The sequence below is a fragment of the Arvicanthis niloticus genome, chromosome 27 (genome assembly GCF_011762505.2).
Source record: "Arvicanthis niloticus isolate mArvNil1 chromosome 27, mArvNil1.pat.X, whole genome shotgun sequence".
NCBI lineage: Eukaryota > Metazoa > Chordata > Mammalia > Rodentia > Muridae > Arvicanthis > Arvicanthis niloticus.
The window spans coordinates 28,158,932-28,174,345 of NC_133435.1; the positions used below are offsets into that span (position 1 = coordinate 28,158,932).

At 46.6% G+C, this 15,414-nt stretch overlaps 1 protein-coding gene across 6 annotated transcripts in view; it reads right to left on the reverse strand.

Annotated features, from left to right (window-relative positions):
• Positions 1-15,414, reverse strand: part of Shroom3 (shroom family member 3) — a 284,471-nt gene that overhangs the window by 45,370 nt on the left and 223,687 nt on the right. The window lies entirely within an intron of this gene.

Sequence of the window (15,414 nt, forward strand, 5' to 3'; positions counted from 1 at the left end):
GTATAGAAATGTGAATAAGTGTGTGTGTGTGTGTGTCATGGCACACCCATGGATCAAAGGACAACTTTAGTGAGTCAGCTCTTTATCCCTCTGCCCGGCTGCTGCAGTCTCTGTACTGTGTCTTCCTGCTCTGCCATGTGCTCCAGGGTAGCAAGCCCAGGGGACTCTCCTGTCACACAAGAGTGATGGGGTTACAGACATGTACCCCTGCATCTGTCCTTTTGCATGGATTCCTGGGATGAAACTCAGGTGGTTGGGCCTGGGCAGCAAGCGCTTTACCCTCTGAGCCAGCTTGCCACCCCTCCCCCACAAATGGGTTCTGTCACCCTCCTGGTGGTATTTGCAGTTGGTCTTCAAGGGTTTTTCTAAGCCTCTGAGATCCAACTGCTGGACCTATGAGAGGCAGTAAGGCTGCTCCGCCTCTGCCTATGCCTTGGCCAAAAGCGGAGGATTATCAAGCCGCTGTCAAGATTAAGCCTGTCCATCTGGCCTCTTATTTCTTAGAACACAGAATGAAGTCAAAGAATGTTCTTTTTCAAACCCTCAGACGAATAAGAGAGCTCTTTTTGCCCGAAGGTACTGAGGAGGTGCTCCAGGGCTTGGTGGGCTCGGCTGGGTTTTCTATTCTTAGGGTGTAGTGTTTCTCTTTACCTTAGTTGTGGCCCGAAGAGGTCCTAAAGGTGCCTCCAAGGACTCATGGACTCTGTAGAGCAGCAGGACCTTTAAGAGGTGGTAACACATTGAAGGTGGGAGGAAGCATTCATAGCCCCGCCCTTGGAAAAGTGGGCTGTTATATACAGATAAACTCGGCCCTTGAATCATTATCCACCTTCCTGTTTTGCTCTTGATCTGTGCTCCCAGCCACGATGCAATCTGACAGAATATGGTACTGCCTGGAGGGCTCTCGCCAGAGACCAAGCCAAGAAGCCTGTCCCATTGGGACATTTAGCCTCCAGAACTGTGGGCTTAATAAACCAAGCTAGCCTGCCACGGGTATTTCATGATAGTAACAACAACAACAAAAAAGGATATAAGTATACTTTGTTGTATCTATGTGGCCCCACCTCCTTCTATATATTCAGTGTACTTCTAAATTTGAAGTTTAGGGGTTAGTTTAGAGTGTCTCAGTTATGATATTGATAGCACTGGGCTAGAAAACTCTGGGCCTGAGACTCTTAGGCTGTAGGAAAGGCAGAGTAAGGACTGTGCACAAGGGCTCAAAACTTGGCTCTGGAGGAGTCTTGACCATGGGTGACATGGCCCTCAATACACCTCTGCTCTGTCATCTATAAGATGGATACAAAGGAGTCACTCTTTTGTTATAGAAGTGTCTTAAAATAATTAGAACAGAGCCCGGGGCACAGTAAATCAGCATTATTATCACACCTGTCACGGAGCTGTTCGAAGGTCTAGATAGTGTATATGGATTGTCTGGCATATTGTCCACACATGGGATTGGCATATTAGCTCTGTATTTTCATTTCTGCTTTATAGTATCTTCATTTTAGAGCTTCTTTCAGCAGTTACACAAAGTAGCTGCAACTAAAAAAAAGGCCTGATTTATATGGAGAGAATAGAAGAGCGTTGGCCAATGAGAGCAAACAGGTCAAAACCGTTTACAAAATTCATGCACTCCTCACTGAGAAACTCTCACACAAGCCGGGCAGAGCCAATCAGACAAACATTTGGCTCAAGGTGCAAAGTAGACTCAAAGGAGTCTCCCCCATTCCATGCCCTAACGCAGAGATTTCATGAATGTAGACAGCACGCTCCAACAGCCGGCAGATGGAGCAGAGTGTGCCACTGAGCCTGATGACCCGAGCTCCGTTTCCAGGGCACAGATGACAGGAGAGACTCAGCCCCTGCAGAGTGGTCTGTGCTCTCTCACACAAGTAAATGTAATTTTAAAAGGTAAAGTAAAACAAAGAACCCTTCAGGACCACCCACTGGCATCATCCCCTTCTAGGGCAGAGGACTGGACTTTTCCTTTCCAAGTTTCCCCTGGACCTTAGAGTCCTCCCTCTACTGGAGAAAAACAACTGCAGCCAGGCCTTTCAGAGAGCCTTTGTGGCATTTAATAACTTCCTCGTTTTTTTACTTAAACCGCAGTTGTCGGCTCTGTCCTTTCTGTACAGTAGCTGAGGCACAAGCTCAGTCCTTTTCCTTCTCCCATTCCCTATCCCAGACACACCTAGAGATAGAGCCAAGGGCTGTGGATGCCACAGGCTATGGTTGGGCAGGAAGAATAGCCAATGGGAGAAAGATACAAGCACAGGGCACTTGGGATCACCTCATCTTTTAAGGCTTCTTAACGGCCGGAGGCCATTAAATGTAAATTCATATGTTCTAATGAACAGGAATGCTACCGGACACTAGGTGGAAGACAGTTCAAGAAAGAACTTGGGGAGGCCTGTCAGCTCAGCACCCTGGAATTATCTTTTAGTCTTTCTCTGTCTTATCTATACACAAAACCACTTACCTGCAGAGTAAGCCTCTGTCTGAACACTAAGCTCATGTCTCCAGAATGCCATCTCCCCACCCACTGCAAACTACTCTGCTGACTCCTCTCTGCTCTCACAATGGTAATTGACTGTCTGCAGGCACTTTGATCTCCACCAGCAAGTACTAATGGGTACCACATGCCTCAGGCGGACTGACCCAAGTGTTTCGTACAAAAGGATGTGCATGCTTCCCCCATATGTTGTGAGTTATTACCAAAACCCATCATGAAAGAGACAATAAGGGAGGTTTTTTTTTTTTCCCTAAGACCCATTTTCGAGAACACACCGAGACGACGAGGTTGTGTCTTGGCCCAGACCACACACAGAATTATATTCACTTGGGACTGGAATCCCAGAGAACTGCTCATTCTTCTTTCTTTTAATTCAGCAGTTTCAAAAACTTAATGTTTATGCCACTTTCTTTGTAGGCCTTAGGATGACTAACAGACACGAGCATGGTGATGACAAGCCCGCTAATTTAAAGTTACCAGATAGAATTATTTTTACTTAGAGTGTCCTGTGGATGCTTCTGGAGTCAGCAAAGTGAAAATACTGAAGTAACCTGTCTGCCCTCATGGGGCAGTGTCCCCGAAGGCCAATTCCCCACTGGCTGGTGTGGTCCCTCCATCCTCAGCCTGGATATCACTTCTCGAAGGACACCTTTCCCAACACAGTAGGGGTGAGTGAGGTAGGTTGAGTCCACTCTCCCTACTCCTGCCTCCCTACACAGAGCAGCACACACGCCGTGGGTATGCACATCACTTCTGTAGGCCCCACTTTTGCTACTAAGATAAGCAGCCCCACTGTGGAGTCTGTTGAGTGAACAGAGTACTGCCAAATGTCCGACACACCTGTGATGAGACCCAGCTCTGGAGTCGGTGTGTGGCAGCACCAATGAGATACTTCTGGGGTTGGGGGGCTGTTTTTATGTTGTCTCTTACTATTCTCCCGTCTCAGTATTTCAGGATCACAACCATGGGTGATAAACTAGGAATTAAGCCAACTCTGAGAAGGGTGAGCCAGGCTAAGAGTTATTGTGATCTACAACTGAAGTAAGGCATTGTAACATCTTTCTTCCTCATACTTAAGAAACAAGAAATCCAGGTCAACTCTTTCTACTTCCTAGGATGGGTACATTTTAATATTCCCAACTCCTGAACACACAATGACCACTTTACTGTGTGGTATTTTAATAGCACCCATTAACTACTTTCTGAACTGAGTTTCAGCCAATACAAGATAAAGTTCTGGATCATTCTGTTCCCATGGCTTGTATGAACCCTGTAAAAACTACACCAGGACTGTGGAGGCTGACAGAGAAGACACAGGGACCTGAGCCTATTAAAACGGCCTCTCCAGGTCCTCTTAGTTCCTTGCTTACACAGGGGTTAGTTTTTCTGTTTTGTCCTTAAATGGGAAGAAGGCTGGATATGGACTGTTACAACCCGCGGACATTTCCCTGTTGAGAGCAGCCACTCCCTCCCCATCCACTGCTGTCCCTCTAACCTAGTGTCTGTGGCCAACACAAGCTCTAAACACTTGAGGAAGTGTCCCTTAGCTCACACTCACCCTTCCATCCTTCAACCTTTCCAACTTCATCAGGCCCTCGCCTCGCCCAGATCTCAGAGGCCTCCTCAAACCCACTAGGCTCCTTCCTTACCTCATGTTCCATTCCCTTGGAACGTTCTTTCAATTTCTTGCCTGGCTATTTCTTGGCCTTCAGGTTCCAGGTCAAACATCAGCCTTCCTGGGCTGCCTTATCTGATGTAAACATTCTCCTTCCCGGCACCCAGCTTTCCCTTTATTACATTTCTCGCTGCGCAGAATTGCTCACTTGTCCAGCGGCTGCCTTTTGCAAGCAGCATGCACAGCAGGCCAGAGTTCCCATCTGGCTGCTTTTCCTGTACTACTCCTTTTGAATAACACAATCTGGGGTTAGCATATTGGTAGGAGGCCCTTTTCGATACATTGTATCTAAGATGTCCCAAATGAGGCTTTACACCTTAAACTTTCCAAGCCATTGATTGTTCAAAAGGAGCTATGAAGGGCTGGCTCCTCCCTTCCTGTGCTTTCTGCTCAGGCCAAGAGCCCTAGCTTTGGGTGCAGGCTTCCTCGAGAAAGCAGTGGCACTGCTGGAAACTGTGGCCAAGACCTTTGACATGAGGTTGGCAGGCCTTGATCTTCGCTTGGAAGCAACCAGCTTTTAGTAATTAAGTGGGCAGTTGTCTTAGCTAGGGTTTCATGGCTGTGAAGAGACACAGTGGCCAAAGTAACTATTATAAAAGAACATTTCATTGTGGCCAGCTTACAGTTTCACAAGTTGAGTCCATTACCATCATGGCAGTGTCCAGGCCAATATGGTACTGGAGAAGGAGCTGAGAGTTCTTATATCTTAATCCAAAGGCTGCAGCAGGAGACTGTTGGGATCATGTTGACCAGACATAACCATGCACGCACACACAAATGAGACCTCAAAATATCTCTGCCTCCACAGTGACACCCTTCCTCTAACAAGGCTACACCTCCTAATAGTGCCATTTCCCAGGGGCCAAGCATATCCAAACCACCATAGCAGTGTATGCTTATGCAGGGCTAAGTCAGCCCTCAGAACCCCGAGGATTTCCTGAGTGTACGCGAATGCTTGTTTTATGATAGTTTGTCCTCTATGAAATGCCACATTCTTGGTCTTCCAGTCACCTTTTGCTTCTCCTTCTGTTCCATGTCTTGCACGCCTCTCTGGCTGACCATTTGTCTTGAGCTAGCAAGTCCTTAAGCCATTGAAATAAGTTCCCCAGGACTCTCCTTCTTCCCCTCTCTGAGTCTCCAGGAGGCTGACAGGGCCTGGCCTCTTTGGTGTCTGAAGATGTTTTAAGAACTTCTGGGGGCCTGAAGAAATGGCTCAGTGGTTGAGAGCACCGGCTGCTCTTCCAGAGGTCCTGAGTTCAATTCCCAGCAACCAGATGGTGGCTCACAACCATCTGTAATGGGATCTGATGCTCTCTTCTGGTGTGTCTGAAGACAGCTACAATGTACTCATACAAATAAAATAAATAAGAATAACAAATAGATAGATAGATAAATAAATAAATAAATAAATAAAAAGAACTCCTGCCTTCACAGACTTCTGCTCTTAAACAGAGCTTCTCTTCAATTTCTGGCTGCTGACCATGTGACCATGGGTCAAAGGTTCTCCAGACATTCTCAATGCACTGCCCTTTTTCCAAAGGCCCCTTTACTCTTAATGCTGACCCTTGGCTACTTATTGATTGAAGCTTAACCTCTGGGTCTGGGTCACTGTCTCTTTATTACTCTCTCCTTTTTTTTTTTTTTTTTTTTTTCTTTTCTTTTCTAATCATTCCTTGAGATCAGTCTGCATCACCTCTGACTGTATGCTGGCCATAGCTTATCCGGTCCTTTTAATCACAGGCATGATGACATAAAATGTCATGAAGACATAAAATGTCTTCTTTTTTGCTCACCCATCCTGTTCCCACGACTTGCTTAGTGACAGGTGAGCCACACACAATCTCTCCGCCTTGGCTTTAAACATCTCAGGCCTAGGTCCACATGTACCTGTTCTGGCTGCCATCTCTTACTGCTCTGAAACATCAAGTGGACCCATGCTTATAATCTGTATCATTGGCACTTAATATATTTCTGCTTCTTTCTTAATCTATAAGCTTTTCCATTTCTAGATGTTAACCTTGTATAAAGATGGGAACAGGATAAATGGCACAGGGGCTGCGGTGTGACTAGCCTAATATCTTAGCTTCCTAAAAGTATTAACCTACTTTAATTTTTCTTTTTTGAAGTTCTTATTTGTGTGTGTATACGTGCACTGTGTGCCATGGTGTGTGTATTGTGCACACACATGTGCCTGTGCTGAAATTAGAGGGCAGTTGTGGGAGCCCATTTTCTCCTTCTACAATGTGGGTTTTGAACTCACGTCATCAAGCTTGGCAACAGGCACCTTTACCCACTGAGTCATCTCTCCAGCTCTTAACTTCAATCTTTCTACTCAACAAGCCCTCTAGCACATCTAGACTTAAGTAAAGGCTTAAACAACCAAAGGGCCCTAACCAGGGGCTTACAATTAATGAAACCTCTGCTAGGATCTGTCACCTGTAGCTTCAAATGCTCAAAGCTGAGGACTTGAAACAGCCCTGAGAAAAGTGGGGTTCTTGTACGTGTGCGGACAACAGGGATTCCAGAGGCAACATCTTGAGTTCTTAATCCAAATCTATTGCCTGGTAGGTCTTTGACCTTGGGCAAGACACTTAACTTTGTGGTTTACTTCCCTCCCTTACAAAATAGGGTTGACACTAGCCAGTGAATGGAAATAGTTAGAAATAGATTTGATACGTACAAAGCATTTCAAATAATGCCTGTCAATAAATGTTAACTTCTTGAGACTAATGTGTATCAGGCACATGGAGTGTTAGCTTTCTGGCATTAAGTCTGGGGAAATCTATCTAGTTTTTTAAAGGCTTTATTTTTAGCTCATAGTTTTGGAGCGTGGTTGCTTGGCCCTCTTGCTTGGGTTTACTGTAGCAAGCCAGGACAGGAGCACATGGCACTGTAAAACGTGTCAGCTTAAGGGTAGGAAGGAGGAGGGAAGAAAAGAGGAAGGGCTGTGGTCCCACTATGTCCTTCAAGGGTGTGCCCCCAGGGGCTGAAGACCTCTTATTTGAGCTTGCTTTCTCCGGCTTCTGCACCCTACAGCACCCCGTGGGGGCACTGACTTTAGAAGTTCCAGTGGCCACTGGAAATACTTGGAGTTGAAGCAGGATTTCTGGGAAACTAGTGTCACTGCAGAGGGGTGAATGCCTCCTGAGAAGACTCAGTGAAGATCTTCTTTCTCCAGTCTTTGCTCTCCAACAGTCACTGGCAACACACCCATGTCACTACAGCAAACTGATCTTCATGCTAACATCAGGTACAGCACAAGAAGAACTTTTCCAAAATTTCTGCTGGGCCCTCAAAAAGCCAGAAAGTCACACACAGCAGAGCTTATTCATCCCCATTTAAGAACATTACAGAGGGGCAGGTATTTCGCTCAATATCACAACTTGTTAGCTATATAGCTGGCACAGCAGTGTCCTTAGCTCCAATTTTCATGCATTAAAACTCTGAATCTGCACTCTTACTCTCTTACCTCTCTGTCCCTTCTCTCCCCATTCCCTGCCAGCCTCCCCCCCACCCCCGTGTGTGTGTGTGTGTGTCTGTGTGTGTCTGTGTGTGTCTGTGTGTGTGTGTGTACTCCCTTCCCATGCTCTAAATAAACTCTATTCTATACTAAAAATAAACAAACAAAAACCTCTGAATCTCTGTAGCTTAGACTGCCTTTAAACTCTATACTCCCAAAAGTTCTGTGAAAAGAGGTGGCAAGCATTTGATACCCAAAGCCTCTCTGCAGGGAATGCTCAAGAAGAAAGGGTAATGGTACTGAAATTCAAATGGGACTCCTCTCTCCCAAGGCCAACTGTCCCTACTGCTGAAACAATAAGGCCAGCACCAGAAGGGCTCCCTCACTCCTAACCACAGGACTCAAGCTGCATTCCTGCCTTTAGAATACTTCCTAATACTGGGCACACTGCTGAAAATAACTCAACTCGTACTGAGAGAGCTGGGCCATCCTGAGAACCAGAGCCTGGCCACTTCTATACCCAGTTCAACCATCCACTTGACTAATAGTCGCTAAGGGCCAACCATGGAACATATACTGCATCAGGCATTATACCTACAGTGGAGGCAAAAGGATAGGACCCCCTCTGTGCCAATAATTGTTCAATTATACACTTTGTAAACCCTCATACACGTGACAAGACAGCCAGTACTCGAGGGAACAGAGTACAGGAGACTGTGATCAAGCCCTTTCCTCTTCATTTATCCCTGTCTATACATGCTTGCTTCTACCAGTCATGGGGACAGCAGGTGACAGAGCAGCTATCCCGGAAGCTGTAGTTACATTACGGGGTACTTTGAGCCTAGCTGGATACTACCATCTGTCTTAGAGTAGTCACGACCACTCCTCAAGATGACTGTCTTTATGATATCCCTTTTTAGGGATGAAAAAACAAAGACAAAGAGAAGCAAAGGTGGTTGCCTAAGCCCAGTGGGAAAAGAATTCAAGGCTGGCTGACGGCAAGGTCTATGCTCTTAACCACCATGTGATACTCTTGGTCCTATTTGGGGCTCTCATATTTTTTGGCCAGTTATGGTCCTCTTTCTAGAGATGAATACCCAGTAAACGTTTATCTAATAAAAATTCTCTCTGGGCTGGGAGATGACTCAGCTGGTAACGCCTGCCATGCAGGCAGGAGGGTCTGAGTGCCGATCACCAGCACAAGGAGACCCCAGGTGCTGCACCACCAATCTGTAACCCCAGCAGGTAGAGACAGAGACAGGTGGATCCCTTGTGTTGAATGGGTCACCAGACTTGCCCAGGTCGACTGAGTGTTCTGAGCTGTCTTGTCATGTGTTATGTTATATCATGTTAATATGTTGTTATGGATGAGTCTGAGGGTCCCTCTCGATAGCCCATGAATGTAACTGGGGAAGGGGCACACTCGACAAATCCTGATAAATCAATGTCTGCAGCACAACATCATCTCATACTGAGTACTTCACGGGCAGGAGCCAAGGCTCCAAACTGGAGTTTACAGTTTCTGACTTCCCGGTCTCTCTGAAAAGACACACGATTTGGAGCCAGAGACATATGTTCTGGTTTGGGCTCTGCTCAGTCCTGGCCTCTGTTATGTGAGCCTCGGAACTTTGTATAAAAACCGAGTGGGGTACATCTACCATGGTAACTGCTGGAGGACGGAAGCTACTCGCAGTCAGTCAGCGCGGTCTACATAAGACAGATGAATGTGGGCATTCTCCATGCAGGGCAGAGAGCTACTGGAGTCGGGAAACTAGGAATGCCTAATGCATTTGGAGAGCTATAAATAACCCGAGTGATAAGGAGGGGTTTGGCGGTAAAGGACTGGTGATCTGCTGCACTACACAGGCCTCCAGGAAGTGACAGGCAGAGAGGGCAGGCACAGTGGGTGAGAGGAAACTGTCAAGGTCAAGGGTGCAGATTTAGCTTGGAGTCTTTAAATCCAGAGGCCGCAGCTCCAGCCCCGGGCTTCAGGAAGAATGATGAACCAGTGGATACACATTCATGACCATTTAGCGATGTCAGGATTTGGGATTTTCTATCAAGTGCATCCCGCCTCAAACTCTGGGGGAGATCCTCCTTCTCCTGCAGGAGAGCAAGATAGAGGGACCAAGACTCTGGAAGGACCCTGCAGTCCCGGTGCAGTTTATAGGAGCCAAGCTTTCTTCATCCTGTCTACAAGCAAAGAAGTTGTCCCAGCTTTAGGCTTTCCTAAACGAGTGGGGAGGACATTAGAAATATAAATAGAGGGGCTGGAGGGGAGGTGGCTCAGAGGTTAAGAGAGCTGACTGCTCTTGAGGAGGACCTGGGTTTGATTCCCAGCACCTACAGCTCATAACCTGCTGTAACTTTAGTTCCAAAAGATCCAATGCTCTGACTTCTGAGATCTCCTGTACACATATGGTGTACACACACACACACACACATACACACACACACACAGACACCATACCACACACGCCCATAAACACATACATATAAAATAAAAAAAAATTTTAAAACCTAAATGGAGGTTGTCGTTCACAGAGGAGATAGACCCCTTGCTAAGTCAGCATCAGCCATGGAATCTTAGCAACACTGAACTCACTGGCTTGTTTGGGACAGAGCCTAATCCTCATTTTGCCCAAGAGGATTACCAGGTTTTAGGAAGGAGCTCGCAGGCACTGTTTTTAAGCCCACGCCAAACGTGTCTGTTTCCAAGATTCATTTGCTTTTTAGGATGGGAAATAAGCATTCCGTGCTAACCCAACATCTGAAAATATCAAGCCTCAAGGTTTCCCACCTTGCTATTCCCCAAGCTTCTCCCAGCATGCTTCTCTCCCCGCTCAAGTTGTAAGGTAGGTGAGGTGTCTAAATGCAGCCAGAATGCAGGAAACTAACCAACCCACACATTCTCAAGGTGTGACTTTGCTTCTACTTGTCCCCATTATTCTTACTCTTCCTTTCATTACTGTGGATAGTGTAACATGGGTTAGGATGACCTCTGTCTGACCTGTGTGCTCAAATTTTGGGGTCCACTGGCACATACAGGTTGCACATTCTAATTTGAAAATCAAAATGCTCTCAAATCCAAAATTTTGTGACCACAGAGACTCACCTGCCTCTGCCTCCTGTGTGCTAAGGTTAATTGTGTGCCACCATGCCCAACTCCCAGTCATTTTTTTCAAAGATTTATTAAATACAGGTGAGTATGCTGTCGCTATCTTCAGACACACCAGAAGAGGGCATCGGATCCCATTACAGATGGCTATGTGGCCATGTGGTTGCTGGGAACTGAACTCAGAACCTCTGGTAGAGCAGTCAGTGCTCTTAACCACTGAGCCAACTCTCCAGCCCCTGCCCCCTACCCAGTCATTTCTAATAAGGGACATTTGGCCCATATAACACACAGAAGGACAGAAGAATCTGTGGCCTAGCTCTGGCCCAGCATTCTCGAAGTATCATTTGAAAATATTACAGCTGGCACCCGTGTGCGTTACAAAGGCTTTTTGCCCGGCAAGTTTAATCTTTGCAATGATGTAGACAGTGTTAGAGGCAACTGATGTTTAACATAGTTAGGGTCACACAGAGATGGTAGAATACAGAGCCTAAGCTACAGCAAGCCCCCAAGTGTGCTGTAACTACCTTTGCCCACTGGGCCACTGCCCGGGGGCTTCCTCGGGTACCTATAGGGTAGAAAGGTCTCTAAAAAACAGTGTCTTATGCTACATCAGTGGTTCTCAACCCATGGGTCACGACCTCTTTGGGGTCAAATGACCCTTTCACAGAGGTCACATATCAAATATCCTGCATTCAGATATTTATCTATGACTCATAACAGTAGCAAAATTACAGTTATGAAGTAGCAGTGAGATGATTTTATGATTGGGGGTCACCACACCATGAGGGACTGTATTAAAGGGTCACAGCATTAGGAAGGTTGAAAACAACTGTCTTAGAAGAGCCTGCGGATCCCTCTGGCAGAGCTGACGTGGGGTGATCTCTGATTCCTCTGATTCCCCCCCCCCCCCCCCCCCGTCTCTTCAGTATCAACTAAACAGACAGTTCTGGGATATAAAAGTCCACAGAAGAACAGGCAGGGAAGCCAGTGATCATTAGACTGGCTGGGCAGAACAGGGCCGTCCACACACTAGACAGAGGGAGTTGCCTTAGACTAAAGTTACACAGGGTAGTGACAGTCAAGCCAGGCTGGGGCAGGAAATACCCTGGGAGTTGTCTGTCAGTCCATGGCTCTCCTCCCACTGCAACCCTGACATGTCAAGCCTGGGAAAAGTACAGAATCCGGGGCAAAGGGGAGGTACTGGACTGTGACCCCACTTCACGATTCCAGCTGTGGATCGCTGGCCTCTGCCCTGGCCAGACCTGGCTCTGTAGGGGAGACAGCCTCCTCACACCACACATTCCAGCTGCTAGCGAAGAAGGGGTAACCATGGGAACCGACACAAAGGGCTGAATGTTGGAGGAAAAGACTGGAGGCGACTGTGAAGAGGCTGAGAGGGACTTCAGTCTTGCGGTCTCCTAATGGCAGCCAAGCCTACTGTAGTGAGCCGGAGGCTAAGTCAGGGCTTGCCCACAGTTAAGCCCCAAGGCCTCAAGGGTGGCAGGGCAGACTGGTGCTAATCCTGCAGGGCCCTCTTCAACGTTTTTTCCCCCTTTTGGTGTGGAGTGTCCTAAAATGCACCACTGAGATAATACAGTCCATTTGGAACCCCAGAGAAGGTGCACAGTGACATTCCCACCAATACAGAGACACAGACTACATTTTGCAAAAGGCTCCTCCTTCACTATGCAGCTCCTGCCTGCAGTTAGAGCTGCCCGCTGTGCATGCTGGTGGTGTCAAGTAGATACCCCTTAGGTAGTTGAAGTGGCCCTGAGATTCCATGTGTCTAGGGAACTCTACCTTATGAAGGAGAAATGGTAATTCCAAGTACCCAGACAATCAGGATGAGGGCTGCGGGGGTGGCAGTGGGGGGAGGTAGGTAGGTAACAGTGTCCTCTCCTGGTTAGCTTTTGTCAACTTAACGAAAGCTGGCATTACCTAGGAAGAGGGCCCTCGACTGAGGAATTGCCTCCCTTAGGTTGGGCTGTGGGCATGTCTGAGGGAGCATATTCTTGTTGAATGACTGATGTGGGAGGTGCCTGTTATAGGAGGCACCACCCCAGGGCAGGTGATCCTGGGATGTGTGACCAGGCATGCCAAGCAAGCCAGCCGGTGTGCAGCCTTCCTCCACTGTTCCAGTCTTGTCTTCCCATTCTGCTGGAGGATGAAAACTATTTTAGCCTGCACTGTTGATCCTCCACAACGAAGTCTAGGACAAAGGCCTATAGTTTCAGTTCATACTTTGAGGGACTGACTGGCTTACTAGTAGTTACTTGGAGCTCCTCTGCCAAAGTGTGAGGACCCTGTCAGACAGAATCTCTCTCACAAGTGGACTCCAGGGGGCAGAAGAGAAACAATACCTCTTTGCCCGGTGACCATTTAAGAGCACACTCAGAGCCCGGAATGATGGAACACAACTGTAGTCCCAGCTCTGGAGAGGATGAGACAGGAGGATGGAGAATTCAAGGCCAGCCTGGACTATACACCAAGACTGTCTCCAAAAAAAAGTATGTCCGCATGTGTGTGTGTGCACATGTGCATGTGTGCCTGTGTATGCAAGTGTGTGCACACACGTGTGCGCATGCATGTGTGAGCTGTGTGCCCACCTGTGCCTGTGCACACGTGCGTGGCTCTGTGTGTGTGTGTGTGTCTGTGTGTGCATGCGCATGGGTAGCCAGACACTCTCTCCTCCACCAGAGTTCATTTGCATGCAGTACGTGAGGGTGACACAAAGCCACCTATTACTGGTATCACTCTCTTCCTAGGATAACTGCTTCTCCACAGTACTGCCTTAAAGGGAAAGGTAGCCAACATCTGTTATGAGCTCCATCAATTAATTAAGAGAAAGGGTAGATTTGTCTCCATGCATTCTATATGCTACTTGATCTCAGCCATGTCTTGGTTTTACTCACTTTTAAAGGGAGGCAACAGTGCCTACCTTACAAGAGTGTGAGGAAGATCAAGGTGGTCAAGAGAACTGGCAGTTTCAAATGGGGCTGGAGCCTCAGTAAGTGGGTGTTAGCAGGTAAGTAAATGTCAGCAACTAGGCTGGCCAGCAATTTGACATGTATGTTGTCATTTTAATCCCTGTTCCTCCCTAGGTATGATTAGCTCTGCTTCACACAGGCAGAAATGGAGGTGGAAGGATTCCCTGCATCACCAGGAGGCATCCTCACTCAGGTGCAAACCCATGTCTTTCCATGGTCAGAGTCTGTGACCTTTCTCCTACACTCAGTGGCCTTTGTGTAAGACTGTCTTGTTGCTATTTTTAGTAAGGTATAATAAAAGAAAACCAGAGTAAGATCCAGTGTTTGAAGCAGTAACACCAATGAAAGACAACCAGGATCATACATCTTCACTTTAAGCTGGAGGCTTTGTAAGCGAAATGCAATCCTTGAAAAACTAGACTCTCTAAAGACAATGCTCTCAGTTCTGAGAAACGGTCCAGACAGAATGGTGTTCATGATCACATTGGGTCAGAATATCTACAAGCTCTAGAGCACAATGCCCATCCATTCACTGCTGCATTCCTGGAGACTGGTGACTTCTTGGGTCATGTCTGAAAAATGTTTACTAAATTAATTAAACCAATACAACAGCAAAATGCTTCTTTGTAGTTGGCAAAGCATATAACATCTTTCCCAAATACTTGAAATGAAAGAAATAATGGAAACTTATTGGGTTAACTATTGTCCTTCCTTCAAAAATTTTTTTACTGGAAATGCAAGTTAAATAATTCACTGCACACTCCCCTCCCCCCCACCCCCACCCCCAGTAACCCTGGCTGTCCTGGAACTCACTGTGTAGAGCAGGCTAGCCTCAAACTCAGAGATCCATCTGCCTCTGCCTCCCAAGTACTGTGATTAAAGGTGTGTGCCACCACTGCCCGGCTAGTCATCCCTTTAAAAACAAATAAACAAACAAAGACAATATCATATTTGATACAGAAACCTAGAAACTTCCACCTGCATCTCTAGAAAGATCATGGAAGGTGTCTACAGTTAATATGGCTTCCCACAAGATGCTTTTAAGCCATAGTCCAGAAGGAAATCACCTTGATGTACTATCACAAAATCCGTCTTCGATTGTGGACTTTGCCTAACAGACACTTCCTCTCTTTTATGTAGCTTAAAAGACAAGTCAAGTCCATATAATTCTTTTTTATTTTATTAAAACAATTTTTTTCAGTCTGGGCATTGGTGGCACATAAATAGCTTTAGTCTCAGACTCAGGCTAGTTTGAGGCTAGCCTGGTCTCTTGAGCCAGTTCCAAGACAACCATAGCTACATAGAGAAAACCCTGTCTCCGAAGGGGGAAAAAAAAAAAATCATACAATGTGTTTTATCAACTCCCCCAACTTCTTCTAGATCTTCCCAACTTCAATCATCCAGCCTCATATGATTTTCTCTTTCAAAACAAAAACAAACAAAAACCAGTAAAACAAAAATAATAAAACAAACCAAAAGCCCCACCCCCACCCCCTTTAAAAAAACACACACAAAAACCAAACAAACATGGAGTTTAGTTTGGTTTGGCAGGGGGAATGCCCTTGTGTGTGGTTGGCCTACCCAGTGAAACTTCAGAAATAATTGTCTCTTTACTCCTGGGTATCAATTCCAGATAGCATCTTGGTTAGGGGTGGACCCCTG